The sequence below is a fragment of the Thermobia domestica genome, chromosome 2 (genome assembly GCF_964235325.1).
Source record: "Thermobia domestica chromosome 2, izTheDome1.hap1.1, whole genome shotgun sequence".
NCBI lineage: Eukaryota > Metazoa > Arthropoda > Insecta > Zygentoma > Lepismatidae > Thermobia > Thermobia domestica.
Window position 1 is genome coordinate 357,515,402 of NC_137455.1, and position 26,520 is coordinate 357,541,921.

Consider the following 26,520-nt stretch of genomic DNA (forward strand, 5'->3'; position numbering starts at 1 on the left):
TATTAATTGTTGATTATTCTAGTTTTTTTTTTTTTAATACATCGTGGGCTATATTTGGAAATTTTTTAAATAAATAAGTAAAAACACCAGTGTTATATGTATTTGTTCTAAATAAAGCATTTCTTCATTAGCAAAAATGGAACAAAAAGATTATCTTTGGAAAGTTTCCAATTGTCACGGGTATTTTAAAGCATTCTCAGGTGTCTTGTCAAGTGTTTCCAGGTTATTAGCACTTAGTTTTATGCAGACTAACGAACGTAACACTGTGTTCTATGTGCAAGGACTTGAACATAACGAATGCCCCGTAAAGTTACGAAGTACTAATATACATTATTAAGTCTATAATATTAAAAACTTGTAATACGATGTACTTACAGTTACGGGCGCCTATCTTGGGGAAGCCGAGGGGTCCCAGAGCCCTCGAAGTTTTTCTTAGGCCTCTCTAGGATCTGGAGATCTTCGTTTGGATCTTTCCTTGAATATCTGATAACGAAGCGTACATATCCGAACCCCCTTCCCCTCGAAAGCCATTCAAAATCAGAACCACTACCTGTAACTGTTCCATATATTCGAATAGTTAGAGCGCACGTCTTTGGTTCGAGTCCCGGCTTTAATTTTCCGTACGGTTACATACTTTTTGGTATACAGCTAGAAAGGCGCTTTAACTTGTGGCAGAAACTTCCTGCACTAACTTTGGTCTATAAAGTCATAAAAAATTCAATTCGAACACATGTGCCGACCAAGGACGCCGATTTCTCTGTAAATTTGAGGGAGGGGGGAGTTCAGATGCACAAAGCATATATAAGGATTTTAAAACAAATTGCATTCCAATTAAGCCAAATATTGTAAATTTACGAATAGAGTAATGGGGCTCACATGAGCTTTGGAGGGCCCGGGCCCCCTCGCCCCCCCCCCGGGATCGGCGTCCTTGGTGCTGACCACAGATTGTCCAATTGCAACGAGATAATCACACTACTGGATTTATATTTTTGTCTTCTTATTCTCTAAAGGTCTCCGCTAGATGTCCACAGCTTTTCAAAAATATCATATTACAGTTTTTCTTCACAGCTTTCGATTCGAGTGATAACAGCACATATTTATTTCAGTTTGTCGTATTGACAAATTAGATCTAAACGATTAAAAAAAAATCCTGAAGAGTTCAGCGTATCTTAACAAAAGGACATAAAGAACAGCAAGTTACGATAAAGAAGAAGATCGTTTTTAAGTTACAACTAAGCGTGGGACGTAAAACTTAGATTTATTTCATTTCAAAATATCTCCATTCAGGGGCACACTCACGGAGGGAAGGGGGGAATCCACTGGGTCCGAACTTCCCAAAACTTCCTAACTCAACATATATGTGTATGTTTTTATAATAAAACTATACTTGTTTAACAGGGAAACAATTGACGTAGCATGAATATTTGATTTTACACTTTATCTGTACTCTTTCTCTACCAAAAAAATCTATTTCTATATTTTTTTTCTGAAAATATAGGTGGAAGTATTTTACAGTTACTTATCGGGTACAGAGCAATACCCGCTCAATACTACATAGATGTAGTTGCTTGTAGTATTGGAGCCCCGCAACAAAAATTTCTGGGTGTACACCTGCCTCCATTTCAATGTAGCGCCCTGGGACAAAAGCCTAGAAACATATTGAGAAATTAAAGTCTAGCTATCAGGTTGGCATACCCTTCGCTTGATGCAGCTTCTGGAATTCCTGTTGAGAAATACAGCATAATTTCTGCCGAAAAGTAACATAATAAAATCAATATTAACGCTGAAGTGATGATAGCAAGTTTCTACCATTCGTCTCAAGTGGCATTTGTGAGTCTATTTGTTCTATGAGAAGTCTCACAAAAGTTATCGGAATTTAATAAACCTTGGTAATGTGCGTTCCTCCAAATCTTCCGAAATAACAATATTGTTTGGGGTTGCAATCCATCAAGAATAGGTTGATAAAATCCACTCATGTTGCAAGCTTGAACATATAAATATATAGAAAACAATTTTCCGGCATAAACTACATAAACGTTATTCAATTTTCATAAAACACATTTTATATTTTCTTTGGGGTATCCAGATCATACTCATTAGTTGCATTTGAAATTAGTCACGGCAAATCGGATAGAAGGGAGTAAGTTATGCCAAGTTTCTTTATTTAAACAATATGGAAAGAACATAATTTGATAAGCTTCACCAAAGTGATTCAATTTTGATCCAATATAGCGTATATATATATACCCAATACTTTCGCTTAGAATCAGTCAAGAATAACGGAATAAACTTAACCCCCCCCCCACACCCATCCCCGCGATGTAGAATGTATGTCCCATGATGGCTTTCCTTTTAAAAAATCGATTTTGATAGAATATGTTGTAAATATTCTGACAGTCATTTCCAATTAGTAACCCATCGAATTATATACATCTCTTAATTTATAAACTATATAAATAATACCATGGACCTTCTGTAAGTTGTTTGTTTTCATAATACAAATAAAAGTTTGTAATTTAAAAATGTTAATATTCCTACCTAATTCTCAACTACTACTATAAGCAGATATCAAAATTTAAAGATGAGGAGTCTGTTCCTTGCTCTAAAAACAAAAACAGGGTTGTAGAGGCAAAATAACTCTGATTTTTATGAAACAGTGAAATTAATAATGGCTAAGGCAATGGAAATCTGCAATAATAATAATAATAATAATAATAATAATAATAATAATAATAATAATAATAATAATAATAATAATAATAATAATAATAATTTTCTCGTTTTCAAAGTACACATCAGTAGTAATTGGATGTTTCCATCCCAGGATATTTCCAACATTTGGTCTGTTGTTGCCTGATTTGCGTTGTTGATCATTCCGTGTGAACGTGCAGGATGTTCTAATTATGCTCCTAATCGAATCGGTTAACCATTGACGAGATGCATGAGAAATCAAGATGAAAATACAATTGAGCAATCATATTCATTTTTTTTTATTTTAAAAAAAATCTCTTTGTTGTTTGGAGTCCAAATCGATTTGGAAATCAAATTATGTTGGTTAGTTTTCTGGGAATTCTCTTATGTATAGGAAACTGGTAACAGAACTAAATGAAATAACTTTATCGATTCTGTACCCTCCTGTTTGCTTGATTAAAATATATCTATTTTGTATAGACCATCATTATATTACTTTTATTTTGTATAAATAATACAAGTAGAGACACGCTATAATTACTTAAAAATCAGAGCTTAGCCTACAGCAAAATATATAGCGAAGAGAAATTAAGCATTCACATGTATTCGTTCAGCATATGCACATGGGATAACTTAACCGTCTATTTTTGGTATATTTCAATTATAGGCAGTGATGATTTGAAGCTCTAAAAAAAAGATGCCGGATATACTACGTATATTGTACCAAACCCGAATAGCGTTTGTATGGGTTACAGGAGCGTCATTTCAGATTTTGCTTGGGGGGGAGGGGGCAAAACCCCTCGATATAAGTAAAATTTCGCGTTTTTCACTCATTTACTACTACTCTATTGATAAAATCTATATAAATCTCGAACTCGGGGGGGGGGGGCAAATGCCCCTCCCTGCCCCCCTAAATGACGCCCCTGATGGGTTATCCTGGGAAATTATCTGATTACATACATGTGCAAACTAACAACATGGGATTTGCAACTCTTGTCTCATAGGTAACCGTAATCTTAATAATTACAGAAGAAAAGAAGGATCTGCTACTGACTATTGTGCAAACTTAGTACGGGAAGTAGAAAAATTGTGAGAAATTAACTAACTCATTCTATACTTTAAAGAATCTAAACATTCATCGCCGCACAAACAAAACTTGTCCACTGGATTTGTGTATTATGCCAATCCAATCCATATTACTCATCTTCCTAAGATTCTGCTTTATACTATTGTCATAAATTCTTCTTGGCATCTCTAAAAGATCTCTTTCCCGTACCGACTAGAAATTAATGCGCCCTGTGCATATTAGGACCCATGTGTGTGCGGCCTCCTCCTTCATCTTTTATCTTCTCCCCCATTATCCAACACAGGGTTTATATCGGTCACGAAAGTCACGAAAGTCGCGAAAAAGTCACAAAATCAGAAAACAGTCATGAAAGTTAAGAAAATTTTTTTTTATTTGTTCAAATAAAACTACAGACTGGAAAATTTCGTTCTATAAAACGTAAAAATTCACCACCAAAAATGTCTGTGGTCGGCTTTAGACGCTACCAAATCGCAAGCAAAGCACGCTTCTATCGCATGCATGAAAATTCTGCCTAATTCACACCCAAATTCGCTCTTGAGAATGTTACGAAATTCTATGGTTTGGCAAAGAAAATGTTACGAAAAAGTCACGAAATTTTTATTTTGGAATTTCAGTAGACACCCTGCTACAGCACTCGACAGAGAAGTACTAGTACTCTCTACAGTTTCCAAGAATATTATGTAAATCCACTTTGAAAAGAAAGAAAAAAAGCACATAATTTTGTGCCGCATACACCTCCAATAATTACTATCCCTTCTTGATATTTTCATCAATTCGTGTAATTTTTATTAAAGAGAAGTGACCTAAGCATCACATTTCATGAACTACTTCGTAGAACATAGTTTCTCAACAATATAAGTTCTTACAGTGGATAGGTAAATATTTGTATACCAAATGCCTTGGCCACGTAAGTCTCAAATTTTTATAGTAACATATTCCAGCATGTTTTGTAGTGGAAGTCCCCAGGAAGTCGATTTGTTCTCCTCTATCAATTCATCCTGCCAATTTTCATAATTGTAAAGTGACAAGTGGTATCAGAGCCAAGAATATTCCATTTCTAGATAGAATGTTTGAAATATCTTGCTAGCATTACAAGGAATGCAGTTTAAAGATTGATAGATTCCAATAAACTATTCTCAAAGAAAGATAAAATCATTTGCATAATCCTACATGCCTTTTTCTTCTTTATTTTGTTTCCCAGAATAATGCTGTATGGCACATTTCAATGAAACAAACAAACAAATAAAAAGGGACGAAAACTAAAGTAAACTTACATAAACAGCAATACTCTTCTCAGTTCGCTAGCGTGCTAGTGTTACATCTTGCGCAATGGAGAAACGAGAATATGAAATGAAATAAAAATCTTTGAGTTTTACGTCCCACGGTTATGCCATGAGGACTAAAGGAGACAGTGATCATGAAAAATGAATGAAACGGTGGAATGAAGAAAGTGGGAGAACCCCGAGAAAACTCACAGACATGGTGTTGGTCCACCACAAATCCCACTTGGCGCGATCTGGGATCGAACCAGGAACTTTATACACCGGAAGTGAACCACTGAGCCTCCGCAATGGAGAAATGAGTCTTTCAGTATATGTCAGTCATGTTCTGTAAAGTATGATTACATTGGTTACTCAGAAAAATCCAAAATGTGCCTGGCAGCTTTATTCTGGGAAATTTTCAATTGCATACATAACAAAGTAAAAAAAAATAGCTGTGTTAGTTCAACACAGTGGTTCTGTGTTACCTTTGTTGTGTTAAATTTTGACACATGCCTCCATCAGATTTTGTAGTAAATTGTTAAAGTGGTAGCGGTTAAATTCACTACTTGACATGGTTGCTTGGAGTGTAGAAGGATCATAGTAACAAATCATTATTTTTTATGGACAGTTGCCAAACAACTACGTTAATAAAAACGCTTTCCTTTTTATATTAAACAACAATGATTATTATGAGCGATAATAAAGTGTGGCATAAATTATTTACTAGTAGTTACGAGGAATAAAATGTACTCGGCGAGGAAGAGGAACATTATACTCTTAAATGTTACGATTTGGCAACAGCGTTTCCTGAATGACAGAACAGCATCGGGAAATAACCAGCAAATTGATGAAGCGAGGTGTCAAATGTTCTTGCATTAGCCCCATTTTGAAAATCTTTAAGGGATAAAACAAACCAAGAACAACAGTAAGATCATTGAAACGAAATAACAGTAATTTTGGTAATGTAAATTTTGTAAAATAATAATGTTTTCGCAAAAGATTACAGGAAATATAGTGCGTTGTTCATTACTCGATATAAATGTTAAATAAATACACCGTGTAAAATTTCGGTCATAGCAAAAGTAATAGAAATTCTCAATGTCAGATACTTAAGTATTCATAGTATCCCTGCAAGGCAATGCACACGCTAAAAATACAGTATAGCTGAGTTTATCTGATATACAATTTTTTGTACTGGATGTGATACCATCGCTAAGTCATTGTTCTTAGCAAATGAAAGGTTTAGTTGAGTACTGACAAATAGTGCAGTTATGAGCATCAGTATGTAAAAGGCTGGCATTCACCATGCGAGCTGCGGAGTTACTAACAACACAGGGTTGAAAGAGAACCATGGAACTGTTTCTATTTAGACGTTCCTTCCTTCATTCGCCTATTTTCACATTGCTCAACACCAACTCTAAGACCGGTAATATCAGGCCTGTGTTAACCGGTAATATCAGGCCTGCATTAACCGGTAATATCAGGGTTTTGTTAATCGGTAAAATCATGCCTGTATTAACCACAACACCAGACCGTCGGTGTTGAAGTAGCACCCTCAAGCGCTAGTATAGTGGTCTGTGTTAAAATTGAATTTTACTAACTTCGTAATTTTTTGCCGTGTTTTGCTAAATGGAGTATTGTGAAGACTTCTAAACTCACTACCTGTTCACTATGATAAGAAATATCAGTGTTGTTGTGGAAGAACACAGCAAGACAGAACAGATGGATACTTACGATACATCATTGTGGTGGAATGGCTTTGCAATGATGATTCGCCGCATTTTATAAAAGAGTAATTTTTGCACTTGGTAAATTATTAGAGTAACTGGAGACTTTTGCAATACACGGTAAATAATAAATATATCTACAAGCACAACAAACAATAACAGCCATTTCTAACCGGCCAATGCGTGACGTAGGAGCACTCGTTTGTAATATGAGAAATATAAGAGAACAACATGTTGAGTCATGAAGGGAAGGGGATGAGGTAAGGGAATGAAATAAAACAAATGTTGGTAGTGTACGAGTAGTCATGAATCCACGAGTATTACGCCTGCAAAACCGTCAACTACGCTATCGATGTTCTTGTTTGTCTCTGCCTACAAAACCATCGACTACGCTATCGATGTTCTTGTTTTCGTGCCTGCAAAACCACCAACTACTCTGTCTATGTTCTTGTTCTCGTGCCTGCGAAACCATCGACTACACAATCGATGTTCTTCTTTCCTTGCCTGCAAAAAAATCGATTATGCTATCGATGTTCTTGTTTTCCTACATGGAAAATAATTGACTACGCTATCGATGTTGTTGTTTGCTTGTCTGTAAAACCATCGACTACGCTACCGATGTTCTTGTTTACATGTTTGTAAAACCCTCAACTACGCTATCGATGTTCATGTTTGTCTACCTACAAAACCATCGACTACGCTATCGATGTTCTTGTTTTCCTGCCTGCAAAACCACCAACTACTCTGTCTATGTTCTTGTTCTCGTGCCTGCGAAACCATCGACTACACAATCGATGTTCTTCTTTCCTTGCCTGCAAAAAAATCGATTATGCTATCGACGTTCTTGTTTCTCTATATGGAAAATAATTGACTACGCTATCGATGTTGATGTTTGCTTGCCTGTAAAACCATCGACTACACTATCGATGTTCTTGTTTGCTTGCCACCACTGGCTTTTATCAACGGCATGTCTCCTGTCTTCCAATTCTTCTATTCGTATAGTTAAAATGAGAAGGGGAGCAGTAAATTGTTACTTCATAGAACATTCAGTTAGAAATGACAGCGCAATGCATTACAAAGGATGCTGATATCTACTCATCTGTCCTCATTTCCTCAGTGCAAAGTAGGTTTCCTCTTTTTTTTTCTTTTGTAACATTATTTTTATCTCAGCGTATACAGATGACATTAACTTAGACGCAAGGAGAAAGTAAACATAATAATTCTAATTGAATGAATTACGTTGATAGTCATTACATAAACTATGAATATTGATTACAAGCATTTCTTGACTGATTTAAAAGACGCGCTGCCCGCAATTTTTCGATTACTCTTAACCTTCTTTTACTACACATGGCTAAGGTCGTATCACTCAGCGTGTTTGATGAATTTTTTAAGTGTTTAATTTGGAGCATCCACTGTTGCATAATGGAGGAAGCGCTGTGACATCATTTCTCGCTTGACATATTACGGAAAGATTAATGGCCAAAGCTGCAGCATTAAATAGCATCGTAAAATAGATTAGGTTTTAAAATATGAAAACATGAACTTGTCTGTGTAATAGCTACTTCAGATGTTACAACTTCAAAGGAAAACAGTAGCATAACGGTGATCAAATGAGCATGTGGTATATAGGTAATGTTGTTATCAATTAGTTCTTTTTCTTTGAAGAGAAACTCGGTCAGTGTCTCATTAAATTATACTGTGACATGTTTACTTTCTCAAGTTCAGGTAAAATGTCCCCGGATTGTTTTTGTGAGCTGATAAGATTTTACGTTAACTTTAATTTAATTGCATCATTTTGGAATGTGAATTATACATGCATTTAAAATTTAAATGCTATTTTTTCAATTAGAAGGATACTCTTATGTAAAGAAGAAAATATTGAATTTCCTTTATCAGTTTTACCATATTTGTAACGAGCTTTCTATGTGTGTACATAAAAATGTAATAATAATAATAATAATAATAATAATAATAATAATAATAATAATAATAATAATAATAATAACAGATTGCTAGCTTGTGGTAATTGTAGCTAACGCTTCTTTGGCGTTAGGGTTTCGACGGAAAAGAATTTACGTGAAGAAATTCGACATAAATCAACAGTGACGTAATTAGGGGAGGCAAACGGGGCTTCTGCCCCGGGCGCAAAATTGGGCAAATATTTGAGGGAGCGTTTTGGTTTGGTTGGTCAGAGGAGGTGCTAAGGCGAATTCTTGCCCCGGGCAACAAATAGCGTAGTTACGTTGATGTAAATCGGAACTCTTCTAAGAGAAACAGGCACATTTTTTTTGAGGCAAGACATAAGACAAATTTTCGAGACGAGATAACCTCAACTCCTATTTCGTAAGCATCCATATTTAGCACAGAATACCTGGGTTCGATTATTGGGGGAGTGGAACTTGTCTGGTTTCTAATCCATGTTAATATCTAGGTCCACAACTCACCTAGTCTTGGTGCTGGAAAGTAACCTTAATGTAAAAATAAACCCAACCAAATAATAGCAAGATGCATTGTATCATCTCTAGAAAGTCTCTGACGCTAACTGAGAAGCTTCCATGCACTGACTGTTTCAACTAATCGTATCTCGTTGTGATGCAGAAGTCATTCGTTTTATTACTGTGCTTCAATTGTAGTTTCTCTCTCGTCACTTTTTTTTTCTCCCACCACAAATGATAGAACGGTGTTACCGGGTCAGCTAGGTTACGATCTCTGTCCAGGTCGTCCCGGTTTAAGTGACCCAATGATCCGGGCAGACCCGCAAACGGAAAAGATTTCGGCTGTGTAGCATTATTCCAGATAATTAATGATGTTCACTTTTTGCGTTTCAACGTTTATTTATTTGATTACCGGTGTGACATTTTATAAGCAAGGCTTCAATATTTCAGTTATCATTTCATGTTTATTCGTCTTCCCACACTGAAGAATAATACAATGATTTTTCAACATAGACTATACAAAAAGATTTAATAAACACCGTTTGGGCTCAGTGGCATCTTTTATATTCTAAAGGGCGATTCCTCATAAGAAAAATGTGTAGCTTATCTTTTCTGTGATTCTGACGCGTTTATACTCTGATAAATCTTGTGATTATCTTTCAGTGCAATGCTTTCACATACAAGGATACACACAACACGCAATAAAGAAAATTAAAGATTTAGTAAGAACACAAACGAGAGAACCACGCTTGTTAGTGTTGTATTAGCACTCTCACACATTCTTCCCATGTGTACGACGTAGTTTTGTCATCTCCGGTACATACCGGGTCTTTCAGGGTCACCGGGTTTAGTGGGTCATGAGTATGACTGCCATCAGATCACAGGTCACGACGTTCGTGCCTTGTTCCATCACTATGCACCATGCTTTCTGTCACGTCACTTAACTCACAGTTTCTTTCTCAAACCACATCCTAACCAGTTTGTTCTCCTCTTTTTAATTTATTATCAATGTTTTTTCTTTTCTCCAGCAAATTGCGACTCTTAGCAGGTCGCTGAATCTTACGTTCATACTTTTGATAACTATGCAGTTGTCAAAATTAAATGTTTCCACATAGATAAAACTCTTCGCTTTGTCTATGATTTCGTGATAACTATTTTTCCTCTTTAGAATAATGTTACTACGAGAGCACTTTTTGTTCTATGTAGAACAATATTGAAACCGAAAGTTGTAGTGAATTTCTATCTCTTCTGGTTTTAGTACAGTTAAGAATGAAGATAAAATGTATTCTTGAAACGTTTCAGGGCCGTGCCGTGGAAAATCAGCGCCCGGGGCGAGAGTATACGACGGTGCCCCCATACATATATTCCAAGCAATTTTTCCTATCTTGTTTTCTTTTTTCTCCCGAATTTTTTGCCCCCTTAGTTCGGCGCCCGGGGCCGTCGCCCCCCCACGGCCCGGCTTTGAAACGTTTAATTGGTTAAAACTGTCTCTCGTTATGTATTACCGTTTCTGCTCTAGGATGATCTATGCTAAACTAGAAGTGGTTGATTTCTACCAGTTTCGTTGTTGGCTGGATCAGCTTCTTCAACGAACTCATTGGCGTCTCTGGCATGTAAAATTTGGGAGGGACATCAAAGAAAATGATCTAAGTGGAATTTTAGATTATGTCACTTCATTTTTTTATTGATTTATTAAACAGATGTCCGTGACAGACTAAACAAAATTAAATCTGTAAATAAATTAAATTAAAATAAAATATTGAATATTTCGTATTTCAAAATATTGGGGGGACGCGTCCCCCCGTCACCCCGCCAGAGACGCCCATGAACGAACTACATTCCTAACTTTTGATCCTCTACATCCCGGATCTAGCCCGGGGCCAGGGAACCTAGGTCCCCCAGTTTTTTCAGTGACAAAAATAATTTAAGCTATTATTTATATTTTTTGAAAGTTTATAGTAAACTCATGATATACTGTAACTATCACAGTCTTGGCTCTGACTGCCCCCTCACAGTTTCTACCCTCTAGATCCGCCATTGTATACATTCTGGGCAAAACTGGTAATGGTCCAGTAAGTAATTCTTAAGATTTTTATATTTTATTTTATTTATTTATTTATTTATTTATTTTTTGTCTCCGGACAGACAGAGACGCACACGAAAAGATAGGGCAAGCATATGAAGGAGTTTTGGTAAACCAAACTCGGTGCAGTTTTACTATACGGATCCATAGATTGTAAAATGTACAGAAAAAATTGGGCAAGTCTCTAATTTCCCTATTTCATGTCGAGAACAGAACCCCCCTTCAAAAAAAAAAAAAAAAGAAAAAAAAGAAAACTGTGGGATTTCTAATCCGTTCCTACTACTACTACTACTACTATTACTTATACTATGGATCCGTATTGTAAAACTGCATGCCAAACTCCTTATAAAATGGTGATACGAGTAGCTATAAAGACTTCTCTATAAATGTGTAACGTTTGGTCAGGAATATAAAAGAAGAAGAAGAAGAAAATAAAATATGCCTTTAACAGAACAAGTGAATGATGTAAATTCCCGTAACTATTCTGGAGACTCTTCTTCCTTAAAATTTCAACTGAAGAATACAGGGCAGTCGCGTGGATCGTAAGCGCCCGGGGCGAGAATTTCAAGGCGCCCTCAGTCAGGTATGTCATTTCAGATTGCTTGGGGGGGGAGCAAGAGCACCACTGACATAAGGCTCTTATGTTTTGTAGTGGAGGCGCGGTGGCTCAGTGGTAGAGCTTTCTCCTCCGGTGCTTGGGGTCCCTGGTTCGATCCCAGCTCGCGCCGTGTGGACTTTGTGGTGGACAAACACCGTGCTCGTGGGTTTTCTCGGGATTCTCCCGTTTCCTCCCACTTTCTTCATTCCACCATTTCATTCATTTCTCATAATCACTGTCTCCTTTAGCCTAACCGGCATAACCGTGGGACATAAATCTGGAAGATTTCATTTCATTTTTTCTTACGTTTTGTACTAGTATATTAGTAGACAATCTTTTTAAATATATGTATTCCTCAAACTCTTTGGGGGGGATTGCCCCCTTTCTCCCTCCCTAAACGACGCTCCTACTCCCAGTGTGTTATGAGAAACAACCAGAGTTTATTCTGTACTCCTAGATTTAAATATGGAATGTAAGATCATAATGCAAGATAAAAGAAGTTAGTATTATGTCAGTTCTTTAAAGTAGTAGTTGTAGTTAAAACATAAAAGTTAGTATTATGTCAGTAAAGAAGTTAGTATTATGTCAGTATTATGTCAGTAAAGAAGTTAATATTATGTCAGTTCTTTAAAGTAGTAGTTGTAGTTAAAACATAAAAGTTAATGTAAACAGGTTTTGAATTATTAAAATAGAGTGCTATTCTTCTTTGTTTTGAACTTTATACACATCAACATAGTTAGTAATAGCATAGAATATACAAATAACGATACAAATATTAAATTCCAAGATTAAAAAATGAAGGAAAAAAAAACCTTCTCACACAGGGCTGGAGACAGTTCCAGTTGAATAATCCTAGACAATGTCTTATATTAACGGTAACTTTCAAGTTCAATACTCTATCGGGAGTCCCTCAAGGATCTAATCAAGGTCCCCTGTCATCTCTTCTCGTTATTAATGATATTTCATTGTGTATTAAAACTTCTCAAGTTCATTTTGCCGACAATCTCAAATTATACTCCAAAGTAAGGTCAATTGACGCAAAAACGAGTACTGCATATAGAAACATAGGTAGTATAGTGAATATAGAATATAGGATAGGGCAGGATTTCTACAAAGAATCAACATTTATAAGGTTATATTTTTCGTATGTGAGATCAAAATTAGAATACTGTTGTACTGTTTGGACACCAAATGTCACTGCATACTCTGATGCAATGGAAAATATAGAGTTTAAATTTTTTTAAATGTTTGGATACAAGAAAACCAGTTTCTGCCCAAAGTATGTCCTCTATGAAGACTTAAAACGAATTTTAATTTTCAAACATTAGAAAAATGATGGGTATTCGATCTGTTGTTCTTACAAATTATTAAACGGTAAAATTGACTGTCCAGAATTAGTTTCAGAAGTATTATTACGTGTCTCAATAAGTAAGACTAGAACAGCAAACACTGGGACATTCTATTGTAGAAAAGCAAGAACTAACATATTACACAAGTCTCCTCTTTGGAGAATGTGTGCTTCATATAACGAAATTATTATATTTCATGTAGTAGATGTAACCTATTTAGTAAGTCCGAAAACAAGTTCAAAACAATTGTCAGGCAATAACTTCTGCATAATTAAACGACGTATATTTGCGTATGTATAATAGCGTATGTTAGATAATTATGTACAGTCATGTCCAAAATTATTGTTGCATGTCTATAAATATGTTGTTCTAGGAACATAATTTGCTAACGAATTCGTCCGGTATTTCTTATAATGTTAGTATGTTTATAATCGGCAAAGACACGTATGTGGCAAATTTCATGTCAAAAGAGCAGTAAATAAGAACAATAAAACGAAAATAAAACTTTATTGTCCATTTAGCAATATTTTGTTTTACTCATTCTAATTTTCGTACTTATAATTCTTTTCCTATGAAATTTATCACAAATATACTTTTCCCGATTATACACATAGTATCAGTATTAAAAGTACCCTGCAAAATCATTATCAAATTATATTCTTACAAGAAGACAGTTATAGATATGCGACAATAATTTTGGACATGAGTGTACATGACACTATAACTGGGCATTAAGCCTGTTATGTTATCCTTATGAAATAAATAAATATATTTTACTTAACCGTGACCTAATCATTATTAAAATATCTTATTAAAAAAAATCATTTACCAACATAATCTGAATTCCTTGAATTGTGTTCAGTTGTCGTCCCGACGCCCCCTCCGGTTACGGCGCCCGGGGGGCAATCGCCCCGGTCGCTCCACACACGCGACGGCCCTGGAAGGACACTTTTGTATCGCTAATAATATTGCTTGTGCCATCACCTGTTGTCGAAACACTGAATTGCGTGATAAATCTGAAAGCGTTGTAATCGATAACTGTTGTGAGTTAAACCATTCTTTACTGTTTCTATATAACTTACCTAAAATAGACAACAAATGTTTTCCTGCCTGTTACTCCATGTTTTGTATCTAGTTTCACTTACTGTAAATGCTTCGTAATAATAATGAAAATATACGAACTTCTAACAATTTATTTTTTAATTCGTTCATGGTATATCTATCTATTAGTTCCCTTTAATTTCTTATTACGTCCTTATGACAACACAAATGATAAAACTATTGTTCACCAAACTCGCTAGAGCATTTTCTTCTCAACAAAAAGTTTTTCGTTTTGTAAACGATAAAAAGTTCCAGAATTGACTCTCCAATTTTTAAGATTACCAGATTTTCAAATATTTTTAATTGAAGGAAAGAAATAGCCGATCATATTCTGGTGTTCGGAGCGAACATAGGCAGGTTATTTGAAATGAAATGAAAATGAAATGAAATGAAATCTTTGAGTTTTACGTCCCACGATTATGCCGGTTAGGCTAAAGGAGACGGTGATGATGAGTAATGAATGAAATGGTGGAATGAAGAAAGTGGGAGGAAACGGGAGAAACTCGAGAAAACCCACGCCCACGGTGTTTGTCCACCACAAAGTTCACTTGGCGGGGGCTGGGATCGAACCCGGGACCCCAAGCACCAGAGGTGGACGCTCTAACACTGAGCCACCGCGGCCCCCACTTGAAATGAAATGAAATCTTTCGGTTTAACGACCCACAATTATACCATTTAGGCTAAGGGAAACTATGATTAAAGTAAACAAATGATAATGGAAGAATGTGAGAGGAAACGACAGTACTCCGAGAAAACACACGGACATGATGTTGTTCACCACAAACTTAGTTGGTCGGAGATCAAACCAAGGACCCCACACATCAAAGGTAAGCGCTCTACCACTGAACTACCGTGCCCCCCCCCCCAGGCAGATTATACCCTGCCTTGCTGCGTTAGTTAAGCGAACAACAATCTACCTTCGGGATAATACCGAGACAAAACAAGTATGAAAAATGGAAAAATTAAGTTTGGCATTTCTGTAATATCTAATCTGTCTATGTTCTGCTTCATCACAAGTTTGAAGGAAACATTTCCGTATTTTAGATAACAAAAATTGAATTAGAAAGAAACCGATATGCGCTCAAAATCAATTTAATTCATGTTTCGAGAGCGTTATTGACTTAATTATAACGACCATTTTGTTCAGGGGCGTAAATAAGGGCCCCGCAGACCCCGCATTGCGAGGGGGCCCAAGCCATCACGGAGCCCCCAAATCGTGATGTAGGACGTAGAGAAGGGGCCCCATTCCACGTTGTCTGCGGGGTGGCCAAGCCCTTAGTTACGCCACTGCTTTTGTTATTTACGGTACGGAAATATTTTCTTCAAAGTTGCAATCAACAAGCAAGACATAGAGGGACTTATGCAGAGTCATTTTGACGTATGATTAGCGTTATACTAAAGGCCTGACTACTGCAGGAAACATATGTTAGTCAAACTCTTTAGTATGACACTAATCACGCGTCAGAATGACTCTGCATCTCTGCATAAGGCGGAGAGAGATTAGAGATATTATAGAAGTGCTATACTTAATTTTTCTCTCTTTTGTACTCATGTTTTGTCTAACGTAAGTATCATTCCGGAGGTAAATTTCAATTCGATTAATTAGCTCGGTTAAGCTGGGGCTACTAATATCAATACGTCAGAATAAGAAACCTTTGAGTTTTACGTCCCACGATTATGCCGGTTAGGCTAAAGGAGACGGTGATGATGAGTGATGAATGAAATGATGGAATGAAAAAGTGGGAGGAAAAGGAAGAACCCGAGAAAACCCACGCACACGGTTTTGTCCATCACAAAGTTCACTTGGTGGGGGCTGGGATCGAAGCCGGGACCCCAAGCACCAGAAGTGAACGCTCTACCACTGAACCACCGCGGCCCGTTACGTCAAGATAAGATCGGTAGCAGTAGCGAATCTAGAAGATAGAAAGTGAGGGGCCACCTAGAACCCAGGGTATGTTAGATACACCATGAATTCACTATAAACTTTCAAAAATGTTCAAAAATGAATAAATAATAGCTTAAATTATTTTTGTCACTCAAAATCTGGGGGCCTATGCCCCTGACTAGATCCGCCACTGATTGGCAGTTTCCTTTTTCCTTTTGCTCTATTAATAGTATTTGGAAATCTGAATAATACTGAATATAAAGCTGAGAAACAATGGCGTCAACACACAGATATTCACTTGCACACGTCAATTAATAGTAATCTGAAATTATATATATATTAGGAATGGCTACAAAGTTCCAGTTCCGTGAGAAACCGGTTCTTGGAGATCCGGTTTTCAGAACCGGTTCCGAAACCCGTTCCAGATGTAGATCCGAACACCCGGTTCCAGAACCGGATCTTAGGCTAAAGGAGAGGATGATTAAAGTAAGGGAATGATGATGGAAGAATGAGTGGAACGAGAAAGTGGGAGGAAACGGAAGTATCCGAGAAAACCCACGGACACGATGTTGTCCATCACAAACTTACTTGGTCGGGGCTTGAACTAGAAATTCCATGCACAAGAGGTAAGCGCTCTACCACTGAGCCTCGTGCCCCCGGTCTATACTAGTGATGGAAAAATTACAGCCTGTAGGCCAAACGTGGCTTTCTGAAAGGTTCTATCCGGACCGCGACATGATTTCTAATCTGATAAATTAAAAGAAGAAGAGTTAAGAAAAATAAATAATTTTGGATTTTTTTTTCTTTTTCGTTCCTCCTACTTATGTTTAGCTTAGTGACTACAGCTTTATTTATTTACTTATTCACGATATTGGAACGAAGAGAAAGACTCATAAAATGTTTCGTTTGAAGTATTGTACTCTATTGGGAAGAAACATTGACATTATATAAAAGCGATGGAAAAAAAACTGGATGCTTTCGAAATGTAGGTGTGGAGAAGAATGGAGAGAAGTAGATGGATCGAATAGAAAGATAATGAGAAGGTGTTGGAAATACTGAGAAAGAAAATAATAATATTGGGGGTAATTAGGAAGAGAAAGACAAATTTGATGGGACGTTAGATGTGAAGGAACTGCATCATGAGATACTATAGAAGGGAAAAACGGAGACGAAAGAGACTACAGATGATGGACAATATTAAAATAGAAAATTCCTACATGAAGACGAAGAGGTTAGCTGAAGATTGTGTGGCAACTGGCCTACCAACAATGGCAGAATACCTGTTACATTTGAGAGTGACACGCTGTTGTTGTTGCTTATAAATTATATTGGTTTGTCTGAAGTTTTTTTTTCTTTAGCCCTCTCATTAAAAAACAAAAGCATTGCCCATCACTGGTTTATACAATCAAAAGTACAATTCGAACGTAATCATAATCAAAAGTTTAAAAAGAAATTGCCTCAACTTTCCCCACAAAATGTTAAGCTATAATATACTCATCGATACGACATGTATTTCGTATTCTGTATTTAATATTTTCATCACGTTTATTTAATTTCGTGTAGATAACTAATAATGGAATTAAATGCAAAGTGCCCTTGCTTAAGAAACTATACAAATGCTGAAATTTTGATTTATATGTAACTACAAGGATAAGACAGAATCTCAGAAAAAATGTGCCGACTGATGAAGGAAAGAAGATAAATTAAGTTTAACGAAATACTACTGGAGCTTTTCGAAATGTAGATAATGAGAAGAAAGAAAATTTAGCCAGAGGTTGAGTAGAAATCTAAGGAAGAAATATTAGGAATAATAGAGGTGGAAAGAACATTATTAAATGTAATTAGAAAAAAAAAGAGTTAGTATATTAATTAAGGAGGAACGTATTCTGAGGAACGTTATCATATCGTATTAGAAGATACGGCGGAAAACAGGATGCCTCAGGAGGATTTTAGGGCACATGTTGCGGACAATTTAGGGGGACAATTTTTCATTGAAAATAGTCCAATCGAACTAGGGAATGATAAAGTTGCATTTTGGGAAGAGTGGTAAATTTGGGGCCGGAATGGCAAATTTGGGTGTAAATTCTGATAAATTTGGGCGAAAACGATAAATTTCAGGAGCTTGCGCCAAAGCCTTGGGGGAGAGAAAAGATGGACACCCCTGGTGGAAGAAACTTAAAGATGGAACATGAAAGAGACTCAAATTTAATGGACATACAAAACCAGAAAATTCTTACGTCAATAGGAAAAGGTATTGACGCAACTGTTCTGGAAGAAGAGATAGATTTTTAGGTAACTATGGTAATATTTAGATGTATCTCATATTTCTCATATAGTAATATTTAGACATTTCTCATATTTCTCAGATTAATGTTTAGATAAATATGGTAATATTTAAATATTTCTCATATGGTAATATTTAGATATTTCTCAAATTTCCCAGGTTAATTTTTAGATAACTATGGTAATATTTAGATATATATTTACATATTTCAAACTATGATCAACGATGTAAAGAAAATTGATCACATATCCAAATTAATATTGAGATGAATCACTTTGTTACGTACTTGAGAAGCCACTGAAGAAAATAGTTATTGTGTAAATCATTTCAATTTTTAAGATGATGTGAGAGCTAAAAAATTTTAGCTTGACAAAATTAGTAACATTACAACAGTAACACGCCTAGCATTACGTAGATCTCATTGTCAGGGAGGGTCTAGTGCTTCTAAGTATACATTACCATTTAAATATACCATACAGTAAAGGCAGATAGTAACTTATATTGTTATATTTCATTAAGGGTTACATTTCACTTCAACATTTCAGGTACCTGGGTGTCCTGTGACCCCCTTTTCCTTTTTCTTCGTTATAAAAGATCACGAAGCAAATAAAATTAATTTTGATACATTATAGTGAAACATAATATGTATTTTCTGTGTTAAATATTAGTAACGCTTTTATCTAGTTTATTATTAATAGAGGAACTGTACCAAAAGTGGGCCCCCATTTTGTTTTTACCATATATCTAAGAAAATATCGATCAGAAAAAAATGCTATTCAGGCTGAAAATAATATAATATGTAATTGCTTTGCTTGTTTCTTCCCATAACAATCAAGGAAAAAATAGGTTGAGAAAAAATGGATTTTCATATGGACTGCATTTTCGGCATTCGAAAAAACTGTTCCAAAACCGGGCCCCTTTAAATTTAGATAAATTACACAAATCGAAAACATGTATTACTTAAATGAGTTACGCATTTAAGCTAAAAACAACATCCTAAACACTGGGGATTGAAATAAAATGAAATATGAATGTTTAAAAGACTTTATTAGAAGAAATTGAAACAAATTTCGAAAAGTAAAGAACACACTAAAATTGAACTTAAAACTTAAATATTCTACATTCTAGTGGCCGAAATGCAATCTGAGAGTCTTTTTGTTAACTCCAGCACAACCTTTCAAATAGATTAAACTTGTAAACTGAAAATGTCTAAACTTAAATATTCCACATTTTACTGGCGGAAATAGCAAATCAAAAAGTCTTTTTTTTTTTTTTTTTTTTAAACTCCAGAGCAATCTTTCAAATAGACTAAACTTCAAGACTGAAACTTTCAAAACTAAAATATTCAATATTCTACTGGTAGAAATAAGAAATCTAAACATCTCTCTTTCTCCAACGTACTTATTTGGCATAAAAAAATCCTCAAACTTCAGAACCAAAACTTCCAAATTAAACGTGATAAATGAAATGTTTCACAAAGTTAAGATTTCTACAGGCGAAAGTCACAAATATAAATGACTTTGTCAGTCTCCTCACAATCTACATGGGCCCACTAAGAGCACATGACACAATGGACCCAGAGTTCAACTCTCGTATCACTCAAAAAAGTTTCAGTGCAGAACATGCAGGTGGCATCGACATCCGTGGACGATGTTTTTCCCGGTGGAACGTTTAAAGTTGAAAATATTGTTGATGCTTCCCTATATCAGAGATTGAACCACAATTAGAATCGTCTTCCTTGGCTCTTCCTTTCACCTTCAGCGGTATCTTTTACTTTCCTGGTTCATGGGATCTTGATAATGACTTGACACGACCATGCCCTCGACCACGATATTGAGTTATTAGTTTCGGCTTTGTTTTGGGCATTTTGGTCCTCTTGAAAATTGTAAATAAATTGCACGAATCATGAGAATTAGGTATGAAACATATCTTTTACTTTTGCACAACATAGTAGGGGCTCGCTTTAGGATTGACAAGGGGGCCCACTTTACGACCATACATGTTTCTACTTTCGCTGGAAATAATTTGTCACTCCTACGTCTAAATTACTAGCTAATTACATAGAACATACCTCTTACCATTAAGATTAAATAAATAAATAGTTGGTTCAATTATCTCTTTACTAACTATGGAAAACAATGCTTGCTCGTCGGAGCTTCAAAACTTTCCACTGCATCAAAACTCTTCAGATGTTCATTGCAGAACAAAAGATTAACCGATCAACACAGGAACTAGCGCTGCATGCAACAATAACGGTAAACTACAATTCAGCTTATTTCTAGCCTTCTACGCCAATACCCGAAGCAGCAATTGAGGGGGCCCGCTTTATGGACCCGGGCCCGGATTTGGTACAGTTCCTCTAATAATATTATACACTGACATGTTAATTTGGTCAAAGTGAGACATACATTAAAATATCCATTTGAAGTTCGCAAAATAATTACATCACGGCTCGAAACGAATTAAATTATTCAAAATATAACTTCAACAACTATTCGTCTATAAATATACACCAAATGCACGTTAATTGATACATTTCAAATGATGACACATTTACACATTAATAGTTTTAATATATTACAAAACGTTTTTAGAGATTTGTTCATACCAACGCACTACTGAATTGAAATTTTGGTTATGTTTACGTGAATAACTTATTTATTAACCCAAAAATTCTACGTTAATTAATTTGACTAGTCACTATTTTGAATTTCTTAATTGTCATTCCTCCTACTTAATTAAAATAAACATTATAAAGTATTTGCAATGATTTTAAATCCGCGAATTTACTGTTTATTTACTGAATTTTGATTTACCCGGAAGTAGACAAAATCACCGGTGCCGGTACAAGCAGCTGATCTTAATGCATATTACCACTTAATATGCATATTTCAGATTTTAAAAAAAACGTAATAAAATAAACCATGTTATTACATAAATATTGAACAAATTCATGCAAACATGACAAAACAGTACTTACATGGATATTGATGCGTCCCTGACAGGAACCTTGAAAATGTATCAGGAAAAAAAAAGTTAGTTTGTTAATATCCTAAATACCACCAACATAGGCGAAGCTGTTGCAGCCCTGTTCGTCAGGCAGCACGTTCGGCTCGGCGCTTGCTTACCAGGGATTCACGCATCACGTGTCGCTGTGACGTCACATATGCTGTTTCAGACGAACGCCGGTCGTTTGAGTGGGTAAGCTTTGTGTGCGAGTCAGAGCAATCAATAACCGAAGGAGTGAAGTGAAGACCCTTGTACTCTACTTAGCAATTATATTGCATGCAAATTAGAAAGAAGCGACGTTAGCATTTGGCAAATATACTCTAATAAACCTGGTTAATATTTTAACAATCATAAGGTTCTCATTAGCGTAGAATAAAGGCGAAAGTTCGTCTCTTTTGTTCGTGAATGACGTCGCTCAAATCAGAACATTGATAACTTTACGGTTCGGTTTTTGCACTAAGAATTTATTCTGTTCAGCAGTTTTAGATTCTCTCTGTTAACAAAGAAAATGAACTACAGTGTTTCAAGACCAAAATATGCGTAAAATCATAGCATGCTGACAGTATAGTCGTTAAGAATCCAGATTAAATCCTGCAACGGGGCATTACGACCGAGCTTACCAAATTTTTGATGTCGGGAAGGATAAGAATTGTTCAAAATATTTTAAATGAACATAGGACTTCGTAACGTTTATGGTTTTAGAATACTTGTTATTGCAAGCAAGTTCGATTTCACTGGAATTACGCAGACCCTTGCACAATCCCCAGAAAATAAATGTTTACAATGCCAAGACGAAGTCAAATAGTTTCCTACCATCTTAAAGAGATGGATTATTAGGAAATCTCTTTAGTCCATCCCTAATCCACGAAATATAGCTTTTTTAACTCTTTTTTTATTATTATTATTTTTAGAAGCACCCAAAAATGTGGTTTGCTAAAGTTGGGTCCAAGTTACATCACTTTCTTACACCCGAAATCAGATACAAATTTCGTTGCTATACATTTCAAAATAAATTTGGCATAGAGATGGAGAACATTTTGTAATAGAAATGGAAAACTTTTTAAATCCCCATCAGGTTCGTAACTTGTAGTGGGCGGGGGAAAACTACCCCCATTTAAGCTCTCTGGCGTTCGAGGGGAGACACTTTAAGATAAAACTTTCTTACTACGAACATGACTGTATAAATGAAGCATGTAATAGGTTCACCACACGCGGAAAACAAAACAATGAATGGAATGAATAGGGGGATTAATAGGGATATCAGCATGGAAGCTATGTGTACCGATAAACAACAAAAGTCTCTTAAATGAAGCAAAAATATGATCTGGGCTCATTTCAGTAAATTATCTCCTATTAGGGCCTTCGGAAATACTTTTCTTAAGGCTTTAAATTGTATCAAATATTGTTCCTTCAATTTAACTTGTAACGTATGGAATGGGCCCACCATATTATTTCCAATTTAAAATTCTGTTGCTGCCCCATCATTTGAATAAAATATATTTCCCTGAGATGAAGCATAAATATAATATACTTCAATAAAACGTCAAATGGGGCTCCTAGAAGTAATAAAAATGTTTATTAAAGTTTTAAGTTCTCGGGGGCTCAAATTGCATATTTCTCATTTTAATAGAACGACCAATTTCATATTTTTCTACGGGGACCTATATATCAATCCTTGACTCCTCAGGAAAATTTGCAAGTTGTGGCGCTGATTACCCTACCTTCTCATCGAAGTGGATTTTCTCAAAAATGACCGTCTTACCTATAGTTTAGGGTATAAGGAGAGTAATTACACAAACTTTCAGTCTCTTAGATTAAAAAAAAAAGTCCTTTCCCTAAGATGTTGCACTTCATAAAATCTAGTCACATCTGTATCACTGATTTGTTGATTTAGAGTTTTAGCGTATCTTTCAGCACCGAGGCTATACGATATGAGACGTAGAACTGCAATTTAACGTGAGATAAAGCTAAACCACGTGAGCTTCCACTGGGATCGAACATGAGTATACTGCAACCAATGCGCTTACGCTAACTATATAGTCACGAGGGACCTCTCCACTATTGCCTGTAATCTAGAATCTGAAGAAATTTGTTCAAAACTTCGGAAATGAGTTTGTATTTCCTGATTCACTTAAATACACAATTCGGGACACAGACCTCTAATAGAAAATTTATGTAAGTAAACTGTCGAGGGTAAAATAATAATACTACTTGTCGAGTGCAAACTTCCTACAAGGGTTCGTTGAACAAGGGATTTAATATTGGAATAATTCATGAGGAAGGGTTAAGACCCACATACAACTTGAAGTAAAGTGAAAACAATTTCAATAATTTCTTGATTTTTAAATGGTGTAAAACACTCACGTTTTACATGCAATAGGCCTATAGAACATCTAGAAAGGCCCTCAGAATATTTGTACAATATACAATAGAAGACGCGAGTATACACACCTTGAGATACACACAATACTTCACACATTGCATAACCTTATTAACTATACTAAATATGTTAAATACTGCAGTGAGTAAGTAAGCATAAATAATATTTTTGGCATATATTTCCAAGAATATAACATCTTCCGAAAATCCAGGAAGGGGCAATTGTTCCTCCTTGTCATCCGCTGTGGGCGTCCATGGATCATACTTATATTTATGAGGTTTTGTTTATCTCCCGTATATAGGTTTTGTTTACCTCCCGTGTATGATAGTTTCATATTCTAACTTTCTAGGGACAATCATCATCATCCCTATTACATCATCATCCATGGGTTATTCTGCCATTATTGGCACGCAACTTGCCGCAGCTTCGATGTTTCTCGGTCTTCCGCTAACCTCTTCGTTTTCACAAACAATTTTTCTGTTTTGATATAGCCCATTAATTGTCATCTCCTTCGCCTTCTCCTTCTCTTTTCTGCCACCATATTTCCTAGCATGTTCCTCATGATACAGTTCCTTCTTAGCCAATGTCCCAACCAGTTTCTTTTGATCTTCTTAATAATATCCAAAATTGTTCTCTTTTTTTTTCATCATTTCTAACACCATCTTATTCGTTTTCCACTCGATTCAGCTAATTCTCTGCATATTTCTCCACACCCACATTTCGAAAGCTTCCAGTCACTTTCATTACTTTTGCGTAATGTCCATGTTCCTGACCCATATAGTACAATACTGCATACGAAGCATTTTATGAGTATTTTTCTTAATTCTTTATTCAAGGTCTCACAAAATAGTATTTTTTCCTCCTTAAAGGCTTCTTTCGCCATTCCTATCCTTGTTCTTATTTCACGTTCACACATAAAAAAATGTAATTATAATAGAAGAATAACATCGAATAGAACTACTAAATTATTTTCAACGTTCCATCTCATATGTGAAGAAGTGATGTTTAGATGGACATTGGTCGGCTACAGAGGTTTAGGTTTAATGTTCTAAGATTTACCCATAGAGGGAACATTTTTCCCAATATACAAAAATAAGAAAAATTAACCTTGTAATCAACAATAAATAAAATAAAATAGTAGCTGCATAGGGGTGTACAGCTACGAAGTCTCTATGTAATACCATTCATTTAATAAGTAATTGCATTATTAAACAAAACCAGTCATGTGATATTGCGCTTAAAGTGCTCCTATCATTTTCAGGTAAGTATTCTCAAAGATATGGATACTAAATTTCAAGTTTTTGTTCCAATTCCAAATGAAAAAGGAGAGCTACTGGTCAATTTCTGTAGACAGAATTCACTTGTAATTGGGAACAACTGGTTCAATCAGCACACGAGAAGATATACATGGAAATCCTCAATAGACGGCCGAAGATATCAAAGAAACTATGTTATGATTCAGGACAGGTATAGGAATAACTTGAAGAACGCAAAGACCCTTCCCGTAGGCGATATTTTCTCTGATTATAACCTTGAGTACTGGCGAAGTGCATATTCAGCTGAAAAATGTAACCAGAAGAAAATTTGAATAAATTGAATACTGAAGAGTTGAAAAAATAGGAAGTGAGAAATCAGAACATGTTGAAGGAAAGTACATGTTTGAGGAAAGAATAAGTGCAAGTAGTAACAGACCGTGGAAGAATATTAAGCTTTGTATACAGCAGGCTGCAGAAGAAGTAGTAGGTTACCACGAACACAATACGGCTAAGAAACCATGGGTTACAGATGTTGCAGAAAATGAGGAAAAGGAAGATGTGGAAACAAATTGATACAGAGGGGGGCAGAAAGATGTATAGGAAGTTAAACAACGAGTTACGAAGAGAAATAGATAGAGTAAGAGAGAGTTCTACAGAAGAAAATGTGAGAACAAAAGAATAGAAAAGAGTTGAGAAATATAAGTAAATGTACAAGGAAGTGAAATCTGTGGATATGCAAAGGCAGTAAAGGGTATTACGATGGTAGTAGAAAATAAGAATGGGAAGGTAGTCAACTAGAGAAGTGAAGTCTTAGGAAGATGGAGAGAATATATTGAGGACTTATAAGAGAGTGGAGATAGACCGCGTGGCCTAGATATTGAAGTAGAAAATGAAGTAAGCGAGAATGATAAAGGGGTTAATATTTTTTAGGGATAAGCTTGAAAAAGCTATATCCAAGATTAAGAATTGAAAGACAACCAGGATAGATAATATACCAATCGAATTCATTAAGAATACGGAGGACAAGGGCAAGAAAGAATAGTTCCGACTCTACAATGAAATATATGAAACAAGAAAAAGATCCAAAGATTTCCTGTAGACGATTGTGATACCGTGAGCTATAAAATCGAACCCAAGATATGTAACGACTATAGAACTATTAGTTTCATATCGCATACAGCAAAAATTATACTTGGAATACTGAACGAAATGTTGTACGAAAGAACAGATGAAGAGGTTTAGGAGGAATAGTTCCGGTTTAGGAGAGGTAAGGACATAAAATATGAAATTGATTTATTAAGAGCAAACGGTGAAAATGGAAAGACGTGTATGTTGTATTTGTTGATTTTGAAGAGGCTTTTGATCACATG

At 35.7% G+C, this 26,520-nt stretch overlaps 1 protein-coding gene across 2 annotated transcripts in view; it reads right to left on the reverse strand.

Moving 5' to 3' along the window:
• LOC145678809 (uncharacterized) overlaps positions 1–21,622 on the reverse strand; it is a 289,603-nt gene extending 267,981 nt beyond the window's left edge. For both annotated transcript variants that reach the window (XM_081749338.1, XM_081749337.1), the window contains exon 1: positions 21,486–21,622. The gene's annotated coding sequence lies outside the window, so the exon portion shown is untranslated. The remainder of the gene's footprint in view (positions 1–21,485) is intronic.
• Between the last annotated feature and the right edge of the window lie 4,898 nt (positions 21,623–26,520).